General features: G+C 37.7%; 1 protein-coding gene and 1 pseudogene across 14 annotated transcripts in view; one reads left to right on the forward strand and one right to left on the reverse strand.

Annotated features, from left to right (window-relative positions):
- The window catches only part of TENM3 (teneurin transmembrane protein 3), a 2,726,163-nt gene that overhangs the window by 1,818,503 nt on the left and 885,630 nt on the right, over positions 1 to 22,030 (forward strand). The window lies entirely within an intron of this gene.
- On the reverse strand, positions 14,806 to 15,507 carry LOC101035175 (cyclin-H-like; annotated as a pseudogene).

The following is a 22,030-nucleotide window of genomic DNA, read 5'->3' on the forward strand; positions in this document are numbered from 1 at the left end:
TTATCCAGTTCCTTAGATTGCTCATCCACTCTTGTCATGTTGCCTATCACCCATGTGCTCATTATCAAACCTGCAGTTTCAACCTAAGCCTTCATTCTTGATTTATTTCCAGTTGTTTACAGAACATGTCCAATCAGGTGGTCATGTTTGTAAGGTCAAATCTAGTGTATGTAATGATCAAAAATGAATCATTTATCTAATTTTTTGTTATGATTTGAATGTGTCCCCTCCAAAATTCAGGTGGGGCCAGTGTGATAATATGGGAGAAAGGGGAGAGGTTGTTTAAGAGGTGATTAAGCCATTAAGGCATGAGGACTCCTTCCTCGTGTATAGAATTAGGTACCCTTCTAAAAGAGTTTAACAGAGGGAATTCGACCTTCTTACCCTTTTGCATTCTGCCATGTGAGAACATAGCATTTGTCCTCTCTGAAGGCTGCAGCATTCAGGTCATCATCTTGGAGTCAGAGACTGGACTCTCACCAGACACCAAACCTGCCAGTGTCTTGACCTTGGACTTCCCAGCCTCCAAAACTATGAAAGACAAATTTCTATTCTTTGCAAATTACATACAGTTTGTGGTATTTTGTTGTTGCAGCCCAACAGAGACTAAGACACTTTCTATTTTAATGAATATCTCCTATACTACCTTGCTTTCATGAGTTGCATATTTTGAAGTCAACTTCATTGCATCTCTCTCCCGCCACACTCATGTAGCCACTGAGTCCTAGTACACATGCTTCCCAAAGTTTCTGGTTTATTTCTCCTCCTCATGTTATACTACTGTTGTTCTAATTTATTGTCATGACTTTACTTCTCATTTTTAATAGTTGACTACCTAGTTTCTGAGTGTCACCATTTTATTTAATGTTGGTCATACAATACAGTCATTTTCACCATGTATTTCATTTGTTAAAAATCTATTATTAGCAGGCCGGGTGTGGTGGCTCACACCTGTAATCTCAGCACTTTGGGAGGCCACTGTGGGTAAATCACAAGGTCAGGCATTCAAGACCGGCCTGACTAACATGGTAAAACCCCATCTCTACTAAAAATACAAAAATTAGATGGGTGTGGGGGTGCATGCCTATAATCCTAGCTACTGGGGAAGCTGAGACAGGAGAATCACCTGAACCTGGGAAGCAGAAGTTGCAGTGAGCTGAGATTGCACCACTGCACTCCAGTCTGGGTAACAGCGTGAGACTCCATCTCAAAAAAAAAAAAAAAAAAAAAAAATATATATATATATATATATATATATATATATATATTAGCTTAGTTTGCATATTAGAATAAAGTTGAAAGTCTCAACCCCACATTAAGGGTCCGTATGAACTGGTGCCAGTTTACTTTCTCAGTCTTGTAACATTCTTGGTGCATCCTAAGAGGAATGGTTTCTTGCCTCTGACAGCACTCCTAGCCACCTTGACCCATCACATGCTCCTATTCACTCCTAGCCTTTTCTTGTCTCTTTCTGCTAAATCCTGCACATCTTAAATATGCAGCTCAAAATTTGCCCTCTCCATGAAGTTTTTCTGAATTAACATGAGCCCACAGTGTTTTTTTTTTTTTTTTCATGTTCTGAATGGCACTTACAGACCGAAACACTATATTTTATAGGTTGCTTCTAAATTGTTTTCTAATTTATCATGAATATACGAATTTCCTCTCAAACAAGATTTAACATTCCAGAAGAGGAAGAACTGTGAATTGTACCATTTTAAACGTGTGAATTCTGCCATTGAATTTAAAAATAACTATTCCTAGTTTCTGGGATGTTTCCCCAATTCAGTTATTTCTAATCCCTGTGTGAGTATCAGAGGAACTAGGTCTTTAATGGCATAATCAGATCCCATGTCAAATAAATGACATTAAGAGTGTCATTAATATAATTCCGTATTCCCAGAGATGTTCTGGAAGGTTTATATGTATTCTCATTTATTATAAATACATTGAAGCATGCTTAAATGAAAAAGACTGAATAAAAATGAATTTAAATGACAAAAAGGTGTTCCATAAATGCAAGAATTAATGTCTACATTCTTACGTAACTCCAGGAAAAAAATACAGAGCAAGTGGGGTTCTACTCACTAAAACACACCCTGGACTTGTTTTGCATTATTCTGCCCACAAAAATCATAAACCTATGGAATAGACCTGAACGTTACCCCATAATAATATAGCAAATAAATTATAGTCATCTAAGACACATTTCAAAAGTGTAGAGGCAGACGTATCTAACTCTGCTTTCCCCCACTACTGTTCCTCTTAGGATGCATCCAGTATTTTGTGGTTTCCAAATGAGGTATCAGTAAATGCAAAGATTTTTGTTTCTGCAATATCATCTGTATAATATACAATTCATTGACATTTATATTTGTGCTTTTATGAAACTACTAATTCCAAATGAAATGTTCTTGTGAAGATGAAAGAAAAATACCTTTGTTAGTATTTGATCCTGTTTCTACATTTGATTTGTATTTGGTTTTTAAATGCTTAATCAGGAGACCACAGCTGTAGGTTAAAATGTTTTGGCAACACAAGACAGTCACACGCTATACAGAGCCATCCTGACATTTCACCAAAACCCTTGAAATAATTTATAATTTTCCTATACATTTAAAATATGTATATTTTAGAGAACAATACATGTAACAAAGCATTTTTAGTGCTGATAAAACTACCAGTAAAAACACACAAAACATAAAATATTGTGTTTCATATGTAGGAGGAAAAAAAAATGGGCTAGTTAATCCTGTCTACATTTTTGAGAAGTTGGGAAAAAAAAAAAATGAGTTCTAGCAGGTTAGAAGAAAAGACAGTTTTAAAAACCAAACACTTGCAAAGAGAACACCACCAACTATGAGCTTCTCATGTTTTTGGACAAGGAGCTGATCTTCGTTAATAGGATATGGAGCAAGGATGATGTTACTAATTTCAGAGTTCCTAATGAAACAGTAACACTACTCTTTAACCTAAGCCCATATACTAGTCATGAGGTAATGAGTAATGGCGCTTTCTACTATAATTACATGAGGGCTGGGAAGACAAGAAAGAGCATGGAAGAAGCTCTAATTCTCTCAGAACCCTGTGCCATGGAGACCTACGTGTAATGCTCAGACTTCACACAGGGATATTCTCATTTATGGGACTGGCGTGACTGGCTTCACCAAAATAGTTCTCCATTATGTTGTTGGCAGCTGATAAACCCATCAAAAGGTAACCAGTAAGAACTTATTTGAAGAGTGACATTATCTTACTACTGTCAGGGAGTATGAGCAAAATAGCCATCAGTTTATCGTATTTACAAAGAGAAGAGGTGATTGGAAGTAGAACTTTTTTTTTTTTTTTTTTAAGGTCAGAATCCTTAATCCAAAGCTGCAGAAGATTTGATGTCTTGTAAATGGTCGGTTTTATCTGAGATCAGGTTAGGGGCTTTGCCAAGTCAACGGTCTCCAAGTCAGTGGCAGAAAAAAAAAAAAAAAAAAGGGAAATCAGAACTTTCTCCAGCTTACAATGGAATGATATGTCAGAATTCACAGATGTCACAGAGCAGCATGATCTGTATCCAGTTACAGATGCCAGTCATTGTAAAGCATGCATATTTATGCACATAGTGTATAAACAGGGGCTAATGTTTATAAACATGAAAAATATTAGAAAATTCATTAATTAGGTCATTTGTACAATTCCATTGTCAGCTTTAATCACTTGTTTCAATTGATGTCTCCTTTAGAAAAGTCAGTCCACCATAGTTATTTATTTATTCAGCAAGAATATTGTGTAGGGCTGTCTTCTGCTTGACCTGTAATATTATTTCTAATAACATTCATTTATTTCATTCTAATAAGCAGGAGGTTAGGTTTAACACATTAGCATATGCTGTTAAATTAATAAATACATACTAACTGTTGGATTTCATTCCCCGTCAGTGGAAATAATGTGGTTGTATTATGTAAGTATGTGCTGTTGACTATTTTTTATCTTTTTCTGAGGGCCTAAACAAAATTAGTATTTTGGCAAATTTAAACATCTATATAGGCTCAGGTCATTCCATGAGGCAAATAATAACTCTCCTTCTGAATCAAACTATATAAGAGATCCTAATTAACTTATCATTAGCTATTCCGTTGATAAATATTATCTCAGCACACACAGTTACACATAGATCTAAGCGCCCTCATTCAGTACACACTCAGGCTCCCAGCCCCTGAATCTTTCCATCTTTCCATCTTTTCTATGAAACTTTCTATCTGACTGATTTTTTTTTTTTGAGACAGGATCTCACTCTGCTGCCCAGGCTGGTGGTGCAATCATAGCTCACTGCAGTCTTGAACTCCTAGGCTCAAACAATCCCTCCTCAGCCTCCTGAATAGCTCGGACTATAGGCATGCCACCAGGACATCCAGCTAATTTTAAAATTTTTATATAGAGACAAGGTCTCACTATGTTGCCACAGTGGTTTCAAACTCCTGGCCTCAAGTGATCCTCCTACCTTGGCCTCCCAAAATGCTGGGATTACAGAGCCACTGTACCCAGCCTAACTGTATTCTTTATATAAACCCCCCCACACCATGCCCACCTCAAAATTTATTTTAATCATGTCTTCATTGGCAAAAGTCTGTTACATATCCAAGCTTTCTTTGACAGTTTAAAGGTAGTGGTTTTTCTTTATAGACTCACTTTCTGACATTCTTCCTGCTAATTGCTTTCTCTACTGTTATTCCTACTGTGTCTAAAATGTAAGCACTATGTTTAAACAGCATAGTCTTTAATAGACTTTCTTCCCCCAGTCCACTTACTATCAAGTAGTGAATCAAGGGAATGTGAGTATCCATGGAAGAGAGCAGGCCTTGAGCTTCAGGACAGGGGGTGAGTGATTTGTTGGGAAGTGAATAAGGAAATGGTCTTTTTCACCCTAATATAAAAAAGCTAGAAAATTTGTTCAAGATTTTTTTTTTCATTTCTATGAAAATGACCTTAGGTAAGCCACTTAATCCCCCTAGACCTCCATTCTGTTGCCTATAAAATGTAAATGTTGAATAAGCTCATCACGATGATCCTTTTTAAAATTAAAAATTGTGATTCTGAGATACCGTGCAAAGGAGTTTTAAAAGAACCAAAAAGTCTTACTGAAGTTAAGAACAGTGTTCTCAAAGACATCCTGATATTGCTCGTAATTAAAATTTAGCATTTGCTCTTCATCCTGAAAGGTGACAGCACCAATTTTCCCCCAGATGCATCTCAAAGCCATATGGGAAAATATTAAATGTGAACCGTTTGAAGACATAGTACATGCTAAATACACGCACATCAGAAATGAGGATTCTCACAAAAATTTGTGGCATGCATTGACCACTGGGATGTATTTGATGAGAGTGGAAGACCAGGGCTTATGGCCTCCAGCTCCTTTTCTTCCCTGCCACAGCAGTGAGCTTGGGTGTTCCGAAGGAATGTTCTCTCTCAGTAGTTGCTAGCTTACCAGACCCTCGGTTAGCCCCCACCCAGATGTTCCAGCTGTTCCTCCTCCACACAGCTGGGCTCTGATTAATCCCATGAGGCCCTGCCTGGTAGAAAGAATTTGCAGCGTCACAGACTTCTTACATATCTTAAACCCCAAGATATGTCTCCACACAGCGGGGTGGGGAGGGGGTTCTTCCTGGAAGTCATCTTTCAGAAACTCAAATTTCTATTACCCACCTTGTGTAGCCTTTGTTATCCATCCTAGCCCTGAAAAAGAATTCCTTTTTTTTTTCACTCTGATGTTCCCTTCCTAAAAAGGCTCCATTCCTCCATAGAGATTCACTTTAACCCAAATGTTCTTATTCTCTTCAACCTGCCAGCTCCAAAGCTGGCTGTTTTTCACCAGTTCTGCCCCCAGATCTATAGCCTAGCATTTCAAACAAATTATTCAGCACATGAATTCAGCATTTCAAACAAATTATTTTGGCACAAATGAAAGGTTAAGTAGAATGGGTCTTATTGGCATCTTCCAACATTCAGCCCATTTTTTATCCATAGCTCGTTGATTTCAGATTTGACACAGATATAAAGACATACTAAAGAGCATGAAATGTGTTATTAGTCAAAAGAAGAGCTCCTCCATCATTCTTCCTGGCTAAGTGTATCCAGGAACACATTTACAAGTAACTATCCAATCAGTCTCTTCTGAACTAATTTCATACTAAGTCTAACTGTAAGGTAGAACATTGTTCCATTTTTAAACTTGGCATTCCTACGATATGACTTTAAGTTAAAATTTAGAAGCATCTTAGTTTTCTTACAGCTTTTAAAGAACAAGATTCATAACTTTGATCAAATATTTTAATTCAAAAAGCCTATCATCTATATCTAAATCTGGAAGTTGGAGGTAACTAGAAATACTAAGCTTTATCTTCTTCAATTTCAAGTGTTTGAGGAAACACTATTGGGTAAGGACAGTTTTTATGCTGGCCAAGGATAGTGACACACTTGTGTAAAGAATGTATTCATTAACTATATCATTATTGGCCTCTTCTAATGCCTTCAGCATTATCTGATCAAGAAATTTATTATTCCCCTCCCCCCTTTTTTCTTATTCTGAAGTTACATGGTTACCATTTCATCAGAAATGGGCTTAAAAGACTTGCTCTGCCCTTATGCAGTCATTAAATATCAAAATCCTCACCAAAACTGCCATCGTATCAGAGCAATGTAAGAGCCATATTGAACAATTCTATTTCTCTATTTCTCTAATGACTGCAGTCAATGACGTAGGTGCCATTAGAAATTCTTTCTTCATCTGCTGTAGGCTGATAAGATCAAGTAAAGCAGCTTTATTCACTTCATGCAATCCAACTTTATTGAAAAGAGGAAATGTAAAAGGATCAGTTCATACTAAAAATACTTTAGTGGTACTTCATCGCTTGTGTTTAAATATAATCTTTGAAAAAAGCAGTAGTAGGTAAGTCAATACATCTGTAGCTACACACACACACACACACACACACACACACACACACACACGCACACATCACTTTGTGATAGTTCCGTCAATGGATAACAAAATAGTTACTAATTCCAGTGTTTCATTCTAGGTTTTTTCACTGTTTTGTTCTACAGTTTTACTCATCTCTTCTATATTTATATCTAAAGCCTGTTGATGGTTTATTTTTTTTCATTGATTAAACTTCTTCTGATTGTTAACATGAAGGAAAGGAAAGTGAAGGTGGTCTAAGACCCATCATCTTTGCTTATTCACATTTTCATGTGAATGTTCTCTGGTCCCACTGAAATACATATTGCTGTATGTTTTGATCAGCAAACTCCAACTCTCCCAACTCACTAAGCTTCCTGACATTCATCTTCCTGAATTAAGATGTTTGAAGGTTTTCATATAACCTATTACTCTAACAGACCAGACCCCTTTCTAAATTTCTGTTGGGGAAATATTCTTTGTGGTAAATACCTCCTTTAATATTTTTCATCTGTCATGTGTATGCGGTCCTAAGGGTCCAAACATTCCACTTATAATAATATTTCAAAATTTTCACCATTAAATGTATTTCATTCAGTATTTTTCAGTGTAAATGGTGTTTTAAAGATATTGCAATTACATCTTTTATTTTGTTGTTTACTGATTCTAAAAATAAATTCTGCTAGAATGATAAAGCAGTTGCTAAATTATCAGGTAGTCTTTAATGCACTATTTAACTCGTATTATTTAACAATATGAAAAACAAAGCAACATTTTTACTTTATCATATTATTCATTGTAATAGAGATTTTTGTTTTCTACATTCTAAAATGTTTATACTGAATATTTTCAAAGATTTAATGTAAAAATAATACAAGTAATTGACCTAATGTTTTTCTCCCAGAAAATATAACTAAAAATCACTTGATGTTTTTATATTACTTTTAATACTGTCTCTTTTCATCTTTTAGCAGTTTTTGATTATTTTGAACTAAAAGTACTAGATTAATTAGAAAACTAGTTCTAGGTCCACATGTTATCTCAGAAGTTAAAAATAAAAAATCTGAAGGTATATATTGTCTTTTTAGCCTTAAGACTTAGGTAAAGCAATTGAATTTTGTTTTTATTTGCTTATAGATTTAAAAATTAAGGACTATTTAAGAACTACAAGAATTAGAGAAACATAGAAAAAATACTTGGTACAGTATTTACAAAAAGTGAAAGAAAACCAACAACAATTTTTAAACCAATTTTACCCAATTCTTTTTGTTTTTAAATAGGATCCTAACAGTATTTTTATCAACTATCCTGAATACTTTATTCTTGAAGTAAAATCTCACTTTTTTCCACTGACCTTTCTTCTTGATTTTACAAATTTTAGGACAATTTCTTTTATCTTTCATTTTATATTGGTTGTAGTGTTTATTGCTGTAATTAATTTAGCAGAGAAATGTTCTCACACACTCATAAATTTGAAAATAACAACTTACATGCTGAAATTTTTCACACTTCATCACAGCCCAAATATGAGTTTATCTTCAAAATTTGAGGAAGATCTTAAATCTTCATTGATTTATGAGAACATTCTAAAGGCATCCCAATTGCCAATGCCAAAAATATTTTGGCTTTTTAGATTAATTTAGATTCAAAAATAGTTTAACTCACTCTTCAAATTTAATGGATAAACTTTTTCCATTAGGAGTTTTACTTAACTAAAAATTATGCAATTTTTCTTCACTTTACCTGGTTATCATCATTCAGAATTTCACAAAAACGTAAAGAAAATAAATTTTGACTCAGATGTATTATAATGATGTTAGTTGAAAATCAGTATATCCTTTCAGGTATCATATATAAATATGGTCCAATACCAAATGTTCAGCAGTTTCAACACATATATTTGTTATTTGTTTCCCATTTAAGATTATATATATATATATATATATATATATATATATATATATATATCTCCAGTTTACAACAGAAAAATCCAGAGATTTAAAATTTCAGTCTCGACTTGAAACTGATCCTCTTGCAATATACTCTTGAAGTCTCCAAGCCCCTTGAGCTCTCTTTTTCCTTCAGTGCAATTCAATAAATTCAATTCCACAAGCATTAATTGGGCCTCTGCTCTGTGTAAAGCACTCAGTGTGAAGTGCAACAAAGAATAGGCTTCAGTCTTTCTCCTCCGTGATTTCACCACAGGAGATACCTGCTCCCTTCCTTTCCCCTGGAGCACCAGAGCTGCCAGTAGTATCATTGAGAACAGAATTATAACATCTGGATATTGCCAGTTCTTTATTCTCTCTCAAGTGGCAAATCAGCTCCCTGAGAGGCACCTATTTCTGCCTGAGTTTTTGTGCACCTGCCCACGTGTGCACACACTGCCATTTCCATCAGTTTCTCCAAGGCAGGTAGATTTTCATATTTTTAACTTTCTTTCAGATTGGGGCCAAATTTTGAGGTACAGAGAGGAAACCAATGACGCTGACTTACAGTAAACCTTCTCAATGATATCAAAGGACAGGAAGAATTTGACACTAAGCTTCCTCCCGAAAATCACAGCCCTTATATATTTAAGAAACTTCTAATGGTGTGAGAGGTCACACGTATATTCCACCTCTGTGCCGAAAAATATATATGAACCGAACCTGTCTGTCATGATGAATCAAAATTACCGGTTGTAATCACATGACCAAAGTCACCTGGTGAGATCCCTCATGAAGTGACCATATCCACTGTTCATGCCGCCCTAGTAAGGATCTTGAAATAAATTTTACACTTTCTCTGCCACAAAGGAAAAACCCAATCAAAACCAAACATCTATCTAGCCTGTCCCCTGGGGCCACCCAGAATTGGACCCACCTTTGAGGCAAAATTCAATATTTGCTCTCCCAATTGAAAGGAAAAGTCATCAGTGTTGGCCAAAACATTTCTTTAGATGAGACTCTGATCCTGTCTATAAGACTTATTTTAGAGATTTCTAATGGAAATTACCAAATATGTTGTGAGAGCCTATGAGCTTTATGATCCTTCTCCCTTGGCATGCGCTCTGTAATATTTGCAGATATTTACTGAAAATACTCACAGCTGAAAGCCCCTAACGTACCCCTCACATCAGCACACACATTTCCACTTCTTTCCAGCTGCCCGCTATATTTAAAATCATAGAATTTTATCACAATGTTTTCCTACTTTGGGATCTTGTTTAGTGTAAAGTTGTGAATTAAAATATAAAATATCACCAAAAATACTGGGTATATCGAGTCTTCAAAATATTATTATAAAGTAAATTTTTATGTTTTTATCAAGTTTTCACATCTTACATTCCCCCCCCAAAAAAACTGCAGAAGGATTATTTAGCAAGTTCTTTTCCCCCCCTTCTGTAATGGGAATTCTCACTCATATGAGTTAGATAATATGTAACAAAGAAGCGCATTAGAGGACCGGAGATTTTTAATCAAATTAGAGCCATATGATGCCAGACAGAAACGTATGGGTTTGCATAAAAATCTGGAAGTCCATATGTTCTAGATAAAGAGGTAAATGCATATGCAAATAAGCACACACACACACACACACACACACACACACACACACACTCTTAAAATTTGGAGATAGATATATTTTTATATCTAAAAAGAGCGCCAAAAAACCCTATTAAAAGAGCAGAAAATTTAAGTTCCTTGTAGATTCTGGATATTAGACCTTTGTCAGATGGGTGTATTGCAAAAATGTTCTTCCATTCTGTAGACTGCCTGTTCTCTCTGAGAATAGTTCCTTTTGCTGTGCAAAAGCTCCTTAGTTTAATTAGATCCCATTTGGCAATTTTGGCTTTTGTTGCATTTGTTTTTGGTGTTTTAGTTATGAAGTCTTTGCCCCAAAGGATTATAAGTCATTCTACTATAAAGACACATGCACATGTACGTTTATTGCAGCACTATTTACAATAGGAAAGAATTGGAAACAACCCAAATGTCCATCAATGATGGACTGGATAAAGAAAGGGTGACACATATACACAATGGAATACTATTTAGCCATAAAAAAGAATGAATTCATGTCCTTTGCAGGGACATGGATGAAGCTAGGAGCCATCATAAACTAACACAGGAACAGAAAACCGAACACCACATGTTCTCACTCGTAAGTGGGAGTTGAACAATGAGAACACATGGACACAGGGAGGGGAACATCACACACCGGGGCCTGTCGGGAGGTGGAGGGCAAAGGGAGGGAGAGCATTAGGACAAATACCTAATGCATGCAAGGCTTAAAACCTAGATGATGGGTTGATGGGTACAGCAAACAACTATGACATGTGTATACCTATGTAACAAACCTGCACATTCTGCATGTGTATCTCAGAACTTAAAGTAAAATTTAAAAAGAGCAGAAAATGATTCCCAAATATAGTCATAAACCCTCAGTTCTCATCAGTGTCCTTGGTTTCTGAGACCAAGGCCCATCAATATTATCCAGACACACGCATTTAGATATTCAAAGCATGTGCTTATTGAGAACAAAAAGGTTGTTTTTTTTTGTTTTGTTTTTTTTTGTTTTTTTTTTTTTCACATGATACTGAGTGATGAGGTGAAGATTAACTGAAAGTAGCATTTGTGGTAGAATATTTAAGAACATTCTGTTTTACAGAATGCATTGATTTCAGTATCACCTATATGAATATAGCTTTTTAATTTAAAATATGGGGGAAAATGCTTCTATCCTTTCAGTTTGGTTGCTTTATCCCTTGAGTGGTTTCCTACTGAGGAAAGCAGAAAGCCTTAATTTACTCAGCAAATAGTCATCGGATGCCTCACCTAGTACTAGGGATCCTATTCATGACACTCTCTTAAGGAAGCTTTGGCAGCTACTTCATTTCTGATTTAAAAAAATACCAAACTTCAATTTCCGAATAAATGTTTATGTGTGTGTATGAGAGAGAGAGAGAGAGAGAGAGAGAGAGAGAGAAAGAGAAAGAGAGAGAGAGTGTGTGTGTGTGTGTATGTGTGTGTGTACATATATATACTTGCTATAGGTTATTCAACTTTTCCACCAACTTGAAGAAAACAACCTTGGAGGAGAGAATATTTACCTTCTCACTCTGCAGTTGAACAGTGTCTAGAATTGTATTATGCATACAGAAAGTGCTCTGTAAAAGTCTGCATTTCTGAGAAACAAGTTCAATGGCTGATGCCTGTGACTGTTCCTGTCTCCTCCTTTTCTTCTCTGGAGATAGGAGTGACTGGTAACAATTCCAACTTCATTAGGTGATACTCACCTCTGGCCCAGGCTGTCATCTCTCCAACAGAACACATCATCCCTAATCAACTCAAACCAATTACTGTGTGACTTTGGGTAATTAACCTCCCTGTGTCTCAGTCTCAACTTCTGTAAAGTGCAGGACTTGCAAAATATTACTGCTTAGGTCTTTCCATACTTAAAACACCTATGGTCTAAAAATACATCACCTTGGGGAGCAAGCTCCCTTCTTCACAAATCAAGATTTCAATACAACCTGGGGCCCCTCAGATGGCCCCTTCTGGTTCTGTTCCTACTGTGCTGGCTATGCCTTCTAATCTGACCAACGCATGCTCATTCTGGGCCTGAACACTAAGTGTGTCCTCCTGCCTCTTCTTTTTCATTCTACACTCAAGTCTTTGATGAGTTCAGTTCCATGGCTTTAGATGTTGTCTCTATAAAATAATGATTTCAAACTTTCTATCTCTAGCCCCAGCCTTTCCCTTGAACTCCAGATGTGTATATAACTGTCCATTCAACATCTCCTCTTGGATGTTCTTTGGGCATCTAAAACTTAATGCAGAAACTGAGCTCTTGATATCTGCTTCCATATGTACTGCAAAAACTTGAAACTCTTATGTATCAAGATCTCTTCCAAAGCCACAGCCCAAGAGCGTCCCCGCAATCTGTCTGTTTCACATCCTCCACTGCCACCACCTTTGATGCAAGCCACTATCATTCCTCACATGATCCAACAAGGATCTCATACCCTCCTGACTCTCTCCTGCTTCTTCTCTTTCTTCCCCAGAGCCTATGGCCCACCTTGTAGCCTTTTAGAACTAAGCAGATCATGTAACTTACATGATTAAAATTATTCTAAGGATAAATGCTTGAGGTGATAGATGCCCAAGTCACTCTGATTTGATCATTATACATTGATGCCTGTATCAAAACATCACTTGTACCCCATAACTATATAAAACTATTATGTGCCCATAATAATTAAAAATTCAAAAAATTCAAAAAAACTATTCCAAGGTTTTCTAAGCACTATTAAAATCTAGGTGTTTACATATGGTCTACAAGGCCTGAAGGGATGTGGCCCCTGGAAATCTCTCAAGGATCTGTCACTACCTCACTGGCCTCTTTGTCACTGTTTGCAACACTCTGTCCTGACTGCCAGCGATGCCCCTCCCTCAAATGCTCCATGATTCTCTCCTTCACTGCATTCAGGTCCCTGCTGGAGAACCATCTCTTTGTTCCAAGCTATATATGATAGTGATATGGTTTGGCTCTGTGTCCCCACCCAAATCTCATCTTGTGGCTCCCATAATTCCCACATGATGTGGGAGGGACACTGCGTGGAAGATGACTGAATCATGGGGAAGGGCAGGTCTTTTTCCATGCTGTTCTCATGATAGTGAATGGATCTCATGAAATCTGATAGCATTGAAAACTGGAGTTTCCCTGCGCAAGCTCTCTTTGCTTCCACCATCCATGTAAAATGTGACTTGCTCCTCCCTTGCCTTCTGCCATGATTGTGAGGTCTCCCCAGCCACATGGAACTGTAAGTCCAATAAACCTCCTTCTTTTGTAAATTTCCCAGTCTAGGGTATGTCTTTATCAGCAGTGTGAAAATGTACTCATACAGGCCAGGTGCGGTGGCTCACGCCTATAATCCTAGCACTTTAGGAGGCCAAGGCAGGTGGATCACAAGGTCAAGAGATCGAGACCATCCTGGTTAACATGATGAATCCATGTCTCTACTAAAAATACAAAAATTAGCTGGGCATGGTGGCACATGCCTGTAGTCCCAACTACGCAGGAGGCTGAGGCAGGAGAATTGCTTGAACCCAGGAGGCAGAGGTTGCAGTGAGCTGAGATTGTGCCATTGCACTCTAGCCTGGGTAACGAGAGTGAAACTGTCTCAAAAAGAAAGAAAGAAAGAAAATGGACTCATACAGATAGTACATGCTCCTATATTTTCTCTGTTCCTCTGCCTTGCCTTATTTTTTACAGCACATATTGTTCCTGGCACAATTATACATATTTTAGTATGTATTTGCTATCTCCTCCACTTACTGGTGGTAAGCCTTCATAAGAGCCGGGAATGGATTTGCTTTGTTTACAATATAGATACCAAGTATCTACGACAGTGCCAGACACATAGTAGGCCTCTAATAACTATGTGTTAGACAATAACTCCCAGCCTTGATTCATGAGTTCTAGCTGCTGGGCAGATCTAACCTGTGCTGCTGAAGTGATCCCTTGAGAGAGCTCATTTTGAAAGGATTCCCTAACGTCACACAGGATAAGGATATTAACAACATGTGCCCATTATGTTGCTGATAATAAACTGAGCTTTTTTTTTTCTGGCTCTTTTGAAGATGTTTTATTTTACATGAACTACTGTGAAAGAAAAAAATTAAATAACAAATAGAAATGTTTAATATATTTTGGTGTTTTCACATGATACTATTTATTTATTTATTAATACTGTCACCCAGGCTGGAGTGCAGTGGCACAGCCCATAGCCACCGCTCACCTTAAAAGCCTGGTATGCTTCCTAATTCTCTTGATTGGTTTGTATTGACAAGTCCAACTTGAAATGGTTAGAGAGAGTCTACCAGGCCATCATCAGTCTGTTCCTCCTCATGTCTGGATTTCCTTGAGACCTCATCATCATCTTCGCAATCTTTCCTCTTCCTCGAAATTATGTTGCACTTAATGAAATTACGTTAAGCGCTAGCTCAACAGAATGACATTGCTCCAACTTTGGTTTCAGAAGTTCCGATTCTTCAGATCTGGGTGGTACATACTTTTTTACTCAAATTCTCATACTTTTCATTACATCTAGTAACTGTGACAAGCAACTTCTGTTCTCCCTTAACATCAGACTGTCCAATAAATAACTATCTGTAGTAATTCCAGCCCTGAAGGCACTAGATAAAATGTCAGGCAGGGCAATTTGGGAAGGTGTGTATAATTGGTAAGCAGGTTTCAATGTGATTCTATTAAGAAGTTCATCAGCTGTGTTCCTCAAAATGTCTGCATTCTCCAGCATTGTATAGTAAGTCTTTAAATCAGTGAGGAAGCACTCCAGTGGTCTATAAGGATAGTGGACAGCCAGATCGAAATTTAAGTTGCTGCCGAAAAAATAGTTCATATTCCAAACTCTGTTCAAGGCCCACCTCCTGTCCCAGAGAACTCTCCTAAAGGTTTCCAACAAACTGGGGACTAGATACATTCAGTTTATCTACTTTGCAGGTCAAAAATGTACACATGAGCTTTATTACCTGGGAGTGATAGTTATTATTTATTTACCTTACTTAATCCTCAAGAAAAAGCTACCTCGGATTCTCCTTTTGAGGTGAGAAACCAGAAGTATGGGCTTCACTGTTAAGAAGTAAATGACGGGCCAAGTGTGGTGGCTCATGCCTGTAATCCCAGCGCTTTGGGAGGCCAAGGCAGGTGAATCGCCTGAGGTTGGGAGTTCGAGACCAGCCTGACCAACATGGAGAAACCCCTTCTCTACTAAAAATACAAAATTAGCCTGGTGTGGTGGCACATGCCTATAATCCCAGCTACTCGGGAAGCTGAGGCAGGAGAATCACTTGAACCTGAGAGGCGGATGTTGCCATGAGCCACCATGGCACTATTGCACTTCAGCCTGGGCAACAAGAGCAAAACTCTGTCTCAAAAAAATAAATAAATAAAATTTTAAAATAAGGTACGTGATGAAGGACAGACTTTGGCCTTTCTTGCTTTTTCTTGTTTTTTGTTTTTGTTTAGAGATGGGTCTAGCTATGTTGCCCAGGCTGGACTGGAACTCCTGGGCCCAAGTGATCCTCTCGCTTCTGCCTCCCAAGTAGCTGGGTCTATAGGCATTTGCCACCACTCTACTAGGCTTTTTCTTGCTTTCTTTTCTCAATTCACTTTTTTTTTTTTTTTTGAAATGGAGTCTCGCTTGTCCCACAGGCTGAAGTGCAGTGGCGTGACCTCAGCTCACTGCAACCTCCACCTCCTGAGTTCAAGTGAGTCTCCTGCCTCAGCCTTCCAAGTAGCTAAGACTACAGGCATCCACCACTACACTCGACTGATTTTCATATTTTTGTTTTTGTTTTTGAGATGGAGTCTCATTCTGTAGCCCAGGCTGGAGTGCAGTGGCGCCACCTCGGCTCATTGCAACCTCCGCCTCCCTGGTCCCGGTTCAAACAATTCTCCTACCTCAGCCTCCCTAGCTGGGATTACAGGCACAAGCCACAGTGCCCAGTTAATTTTTATATTTTTTAGTAGAGATGGGGTTTCACCATGTTGGCCAGTCTCGTCTTGAACTCCTGACCTCGTGATCCGGCCACCTCAGCCTCCCAAAGTGCTGGGATTACAGGCATGAGCCACCACACCTGGCCCGATTTTCATATTTTTAATAGAAATGGGGTTTCACCATGATGGCCAGGCTGGTCTTGAACTCCTGATCTTAGGTGATCCACCCACCTCCCCGCCCAGCCTATCAACTCAGTTTTAATAAAAATCAGAGTGCAGATAGGTATTTCTCTGTCATTAAAAAAAATAGCAGTCACTAATACACGATGATGCTTCAAAGTAGGCCTGCCACAGGGAGCCAGGAGGAGTATGGCGAGTTGGAGTGCATGCGCAAATCCTAAAGGGGAAGCTCCCACCCTTGTCCCTAGACAGTCACTGCCATGAAGTAAGACAGGCCCAGAGTAGCCAAATCTTCTACTACCTCAAGAAAAACTAGAAATTCATATTTTTCTATGAAATCTCCCAAGGTTTTACATTTAGCTAAACACGGTCAAGCACTAGAGACCACACAAGGCATATGTGCAGGCCAGGACACGGCGGCATGTCAGCCCACAGACACCCAAGTTGTAAATTCAGGCCAGAGTCCTGCACTGGGTATTACAGTTGAGAGATGAGATGTGGAGAAGGGAAGACGGGGAGAGGGTGCCGTGAGAGACAACTCAGGGATACATCATAAGGAAGGGAGGAAAAGCAAACCCAAGACAATGCCATCGCCATATGAGATCATCACCCCACAAGCTCTCAGAGGAGAGAGCATTACTCCCATCCGGGGCAGCCAATGCGGGAGTCATAGAATAGGTGGGATTTCAGCAGACCCTGAAAGAGGCAAAGTGCTTGAATGACTAGAAAGGTCCTTCAGCGTTTCAAGATTCAGATGAAACAATGAACGCGTAATGTTCTGAAATGCATGAAACACTCCACACATTTAAAGAAATATTTCCTATTTACAAACTAGAACTGGCATCATATATGAAATTTATATGAAGTCTAATTCTTGCACAGAAAGGTTTGTCACCATCTTAATAAGAGAACATGTATTTTTAGGTTCTTAGCTGTAACTGTTTTAGGATTAGAGTGCTAAGCTATACAAGTTCTATTTTTAAATAAAATGGTTGCACGTTTACATTTCATAGCTAGGAATGCAAGTGACCATATTTGTCTTATTCCATCATTTCTTCCTCTGCGTTTATTTATAGTTTCCTTTCTGAAAAAATATCAGTTGATTCTTATGTTGTTAGTTCCATAAAGGCAGTTTTGAAAATTCAGTGTGCCCATATATTTTAAAGTGACTTTCAATAATTAGGGACTGATTCAAAATGTCTAGTAGTGACAGTTTCCCTTTGGCTTTCGTTAACCTTTCTGTCCTCAGTCTGGCAGCTGAAGGTTTTTGGTTTGTGGCTTTTAAAGTAGTGTTAAGGGACATATTTCTGCCTGAGAACAGAGCTGTCCACCCACATGTAGCCCAACTACACTATGCTCTTGCAATTATAAATTAAATAATAATTTAATTTTAAAATATTTAAATTTAATATTTACATTCCATATTGGGTGATACATTTTAAAGACAGCAATTTTCTGATGAATGTTTTTAATTTTAAGCACTCTAATATAAGGAATAATAAAAATGACATTTTAGACTGTTCTGAATTTAGGAGCATAAATAGAGAAATTCAGGGCCTAGTTTTCAAGAATAGATGCTAACAGAATAAACAAAATTAAACCTGTCATTATGTAAAATTTTTATGCACCCTGTGTATTATATTTTAATATGCAACTTTGTGGAGTTTGTAGGAAGTTTAATTTTTTGTTCGGAGTAAAAGATAGTGTTATACAGAATAGGCGATAAATTAGGTTAGCGTAGTTACGTGTATGACCCTTAAAAGGTAAGCACAATAAATATACCTCAAAGACACAGCCATTAACCTTAACGTGAATTGCAGATTTGACCTGTGGGAAAAGAAATACAAGCGAGGTGTAGAGGTTTTTATTAATACTCCCACTATTTGGTTATAGGTGTGAGAATATTTGAACATAACCTTTATAGGTTAGCTCAATAGAGTCTCCTGGAAATCTTTATTTCATTGGTTTTCCAACTGGACTTCTGCCTTGCCTTTCTGAATTCTTTTCTTATTGTCTTACTAGTAGCACCTAGAAGAATTTCTTTCAGTATTTTTTTTTTTTTTTTTTTTTTTAAGATGGAGTCTCGCTCTGTCGCCAGGCTAGAGTACAGTGACGTGATCTTGGCTTACTGCAATCTCTGCCTTCCAGTTCCAAGCAATTCTCCTACCTCAGCCTCCCAAGTAGCTAGGATTACAGGCATATGCCACCACACCTAGCTAATTTTTGTATATTTAGTAGATACTGGGTTTCACCATGTTGGCCAGGATGCTCTTGATTTCCCGACCTCATGATCCGCCTGCCTCAGCCTCCCAAAGTGCTGGAATTACAGGCATGAGCCACGGTACCTGGCCTCTCTCAACTATTTTAACATGCCTTCAGCTGGCTGTTTTCCCTACACACCTTATCAATTCCCAACTATGTATCTTTACTCCTGTCATTAAGACTATAAACAATGGAGTGAGTCAGACAGGAGTTTAAATTCCAGTCCTGCTATTTAGCCCTGTGTCTTTGTGCAAATTATTTAATCTCTGTGAATTTGAATATCTTTATTCATAAAATAAACACCATCTATGGTATCCTGGGGACTAAATCAGATGGGTCTATTCCCCACATCTTGACCACAGCATGTGTGTTGCCATGGATAAAGGCTTACACTGAAATGGCATGATTAGAGACATTGTCACTACTCAGTTCATCCAGCTCACCTTGGGCAAATCATCAGAATTCCCTAGGTCCAGCCGCCTCACCCACCAACTCAGGGGGGCAGACATGGTGACTCAGCCCAGCTGCCGTTATTCTGGATACGCATGCACATTGCCTCAGCACAGCTGGAGAGAATTTCCCCACCCGCATCATACTATATTTGTTCATATATCATCTAGTAATGATTTCTTAGATTTTAGAAAACAATATGATGCAGTGAACCCGAGATGCCTTCCAATCCTTTTATACCTACACACTAGGTGTTCGAGGACAAAGGAAACAGTAGGTACTTGATAAAAGCTGATTACAGACTCTCCCCAATACAATGTATATCATTAAGCTATGCAATAGCAGATCACTACAAGCAGCACATCTTCTAGACTTAATTTCTTTGGGTCTGTGACTGAATTTTGATATTCTTTGTATGAAAAAACAGTCTTTTATGTCAATATATCCACTGACATTTTATAGAATTTTTAAAATTTGTTTTTAGGTTATATGTTGGTTTTTTAAACAAATGTATACAAAAGAATATCAGTCTCATTGTTATACTATTCATGTCACTCTTGCTATTTTTATAAGGAAAATAAAACATACACAGATATAGACACTGTGTTTAATATACAGTGGTGACACCTTCCTGTCCTTGGTTATTCTATTCGAAGTTGTTTGTTTTATCAGTTAGTCCAGAATATATCTGTTAATATATACAGCAGCCTATGTGCACACACATTCTTTTCTTATTGTACCTTATAACATATACATTAGGGCTCTATATCTTACTTTTTACTATTTATAAAATATATATACATATTTACATATATATGTGCGTGTATGTATATACACGTGTGTATATATGTGTGTGTGTATATATACACACGTATGTGTATATATATGTTGTATATATATACACGTGTGTGTATATATGTGTGTGTGTGCGTGTGTGTGTGTGTGTGTGTGTATTTTAGAGAGGAGTCTCACATCTCACTATGTTGTCCAGGCTACTCTAGAACTTCCAGGCTCAAGTAATTCACCTGCCTCAAAGTGCTGAGATTGCAAGTGTGAGCCACTGTGCCTGGCCTCACTTTATAATCTCAATACTGCTCATTGGAAATATTTTTTATAAGCTATGAAAACCACATGACCTTAAAAATGTGGTTCCATAATCTTCCATGCTGTGGCTATCTCATAATTTACATTCTAGCTCCCTTTTAATAGTTTCCTTAGTGATTTCCAGTTGTTCGCTATTATCAACGCTGCTGCAATGCACATCCCTTTACTTTACATCTTGGCAAACTTCTCTGAGTATCTCCCAACTCTGTGCTTAGAATTAAAATCTATGTAAATGTATTTGTAGCTTATTTTGTTTAAAAAACTTTATAATCATTTTTCATATTTAACCCTCTCAAAAGCACTGTCCATTTTACAGATGAGAAAAAAATGGGCAATCTGATCAGAACACATGATCAGTTAACGTGTAGAGACGCAATTAGCACTGAAACCTTACTGCAGTCTTCATCTCTTTTCTATCACTTCAAGCTGCATTTCCAGTGAATTCCAAAGAAAAGGTCATTTGGAAAATTGGGTGTCTTCAATAAATGGATTAGGGTGGTGGCCGATAAGCCTTTGAAGAGCCACATGGAAAAAGATGCAAAGAAAAACACGCTGTGTTGTTTTTTTCCCCCACAGACTGACCTCTTTGGAGTTACAATAAAGCCAAGCTTTTCTCTTTCCCTGTTTACCAGGTTCTTTAAGAGACAAGAAAGAGAAAGATATTCCTGTTGATGAAAATGATGACAGATAAAATGTGTTTGAAGGCTATAAAAGCTCCTTACATCTGGAGCAGCTGGCAGCCTGGGATTGGACTCTAAGGGGAGCTCATAGATATCTAATTTGAGCAATGGTTAAAAGTAAACTTGGGAACAGCTGATTCAGTGCAGTTATCTCTGGCTCTGGGAAGTTTTTGTGATGTTCAGAGGCTGGCACATAAAAATTCACATGACACATATTTGCTGAGTCTAATATCCTTATGAAAATGAACAGGGATGATTTACAGGAATATATTAGACACAGATGTTCTTATATAAACCAGGATATAACATGATATAGAAGGTAATGAGCCATTAAAATGGGCAGAAAATACTTGCTAATGTTTCAATAATTACATACATTAAAATACACAAATAACATACAAATATCAGTGGCGTAGAAATCAATTAGATTAGATAAATTGTTCGTCATTCAGCAAATAATTATGGCCTACCACAAATAAGGCATCTTGCTACAATTCACAAGACACAGAATCTCTGTACCTCAAGTGTATTTCAGGATCACATACCAAGGATACCGTGTCTGAAATGAAGAAACCTAGCACTGTAATAACAGCAGAGACGGGGTGGACCAAGACCACAAACTATTTAAGCTCTTGTGATTTTAAGCACCAGTAGTGATTTTCAGCTCAAATTCCACACTGGAACTTTCAGGAATGAGGAAGAGGAAAAGGCAAGGGAAAGGTGACAGTTGGATAAACTTACATGACAGGAATCTGATAGGATGGGTCTCCAAGCTTCATTAGGAATCTTCATTCCAAGCTCTCATACACGCTGCCCTCATGATGCTTAACCTTTAGAGAATATGATAAGCATACACAGATTTCTCTAATATGAAGTGGTCTGGATACCTGTGATGTGA

The sequence above is a fragment of the Saimiri boliviensis genome, chromosome 3 (assembly GCF_048565385.1).
Source record: "Saimiri boliviensis isolate mSaiBol1 chromosome 3, mSaiBol1.pri, whole genome shotgun sequence".
NCBI classification, from domain to species: domain Eukaryota; kingdom Metazoa; phylum Chordata; class Mammalia; order Primates; family Cebidae; genus Saimiri; species Saimiri boliviensis.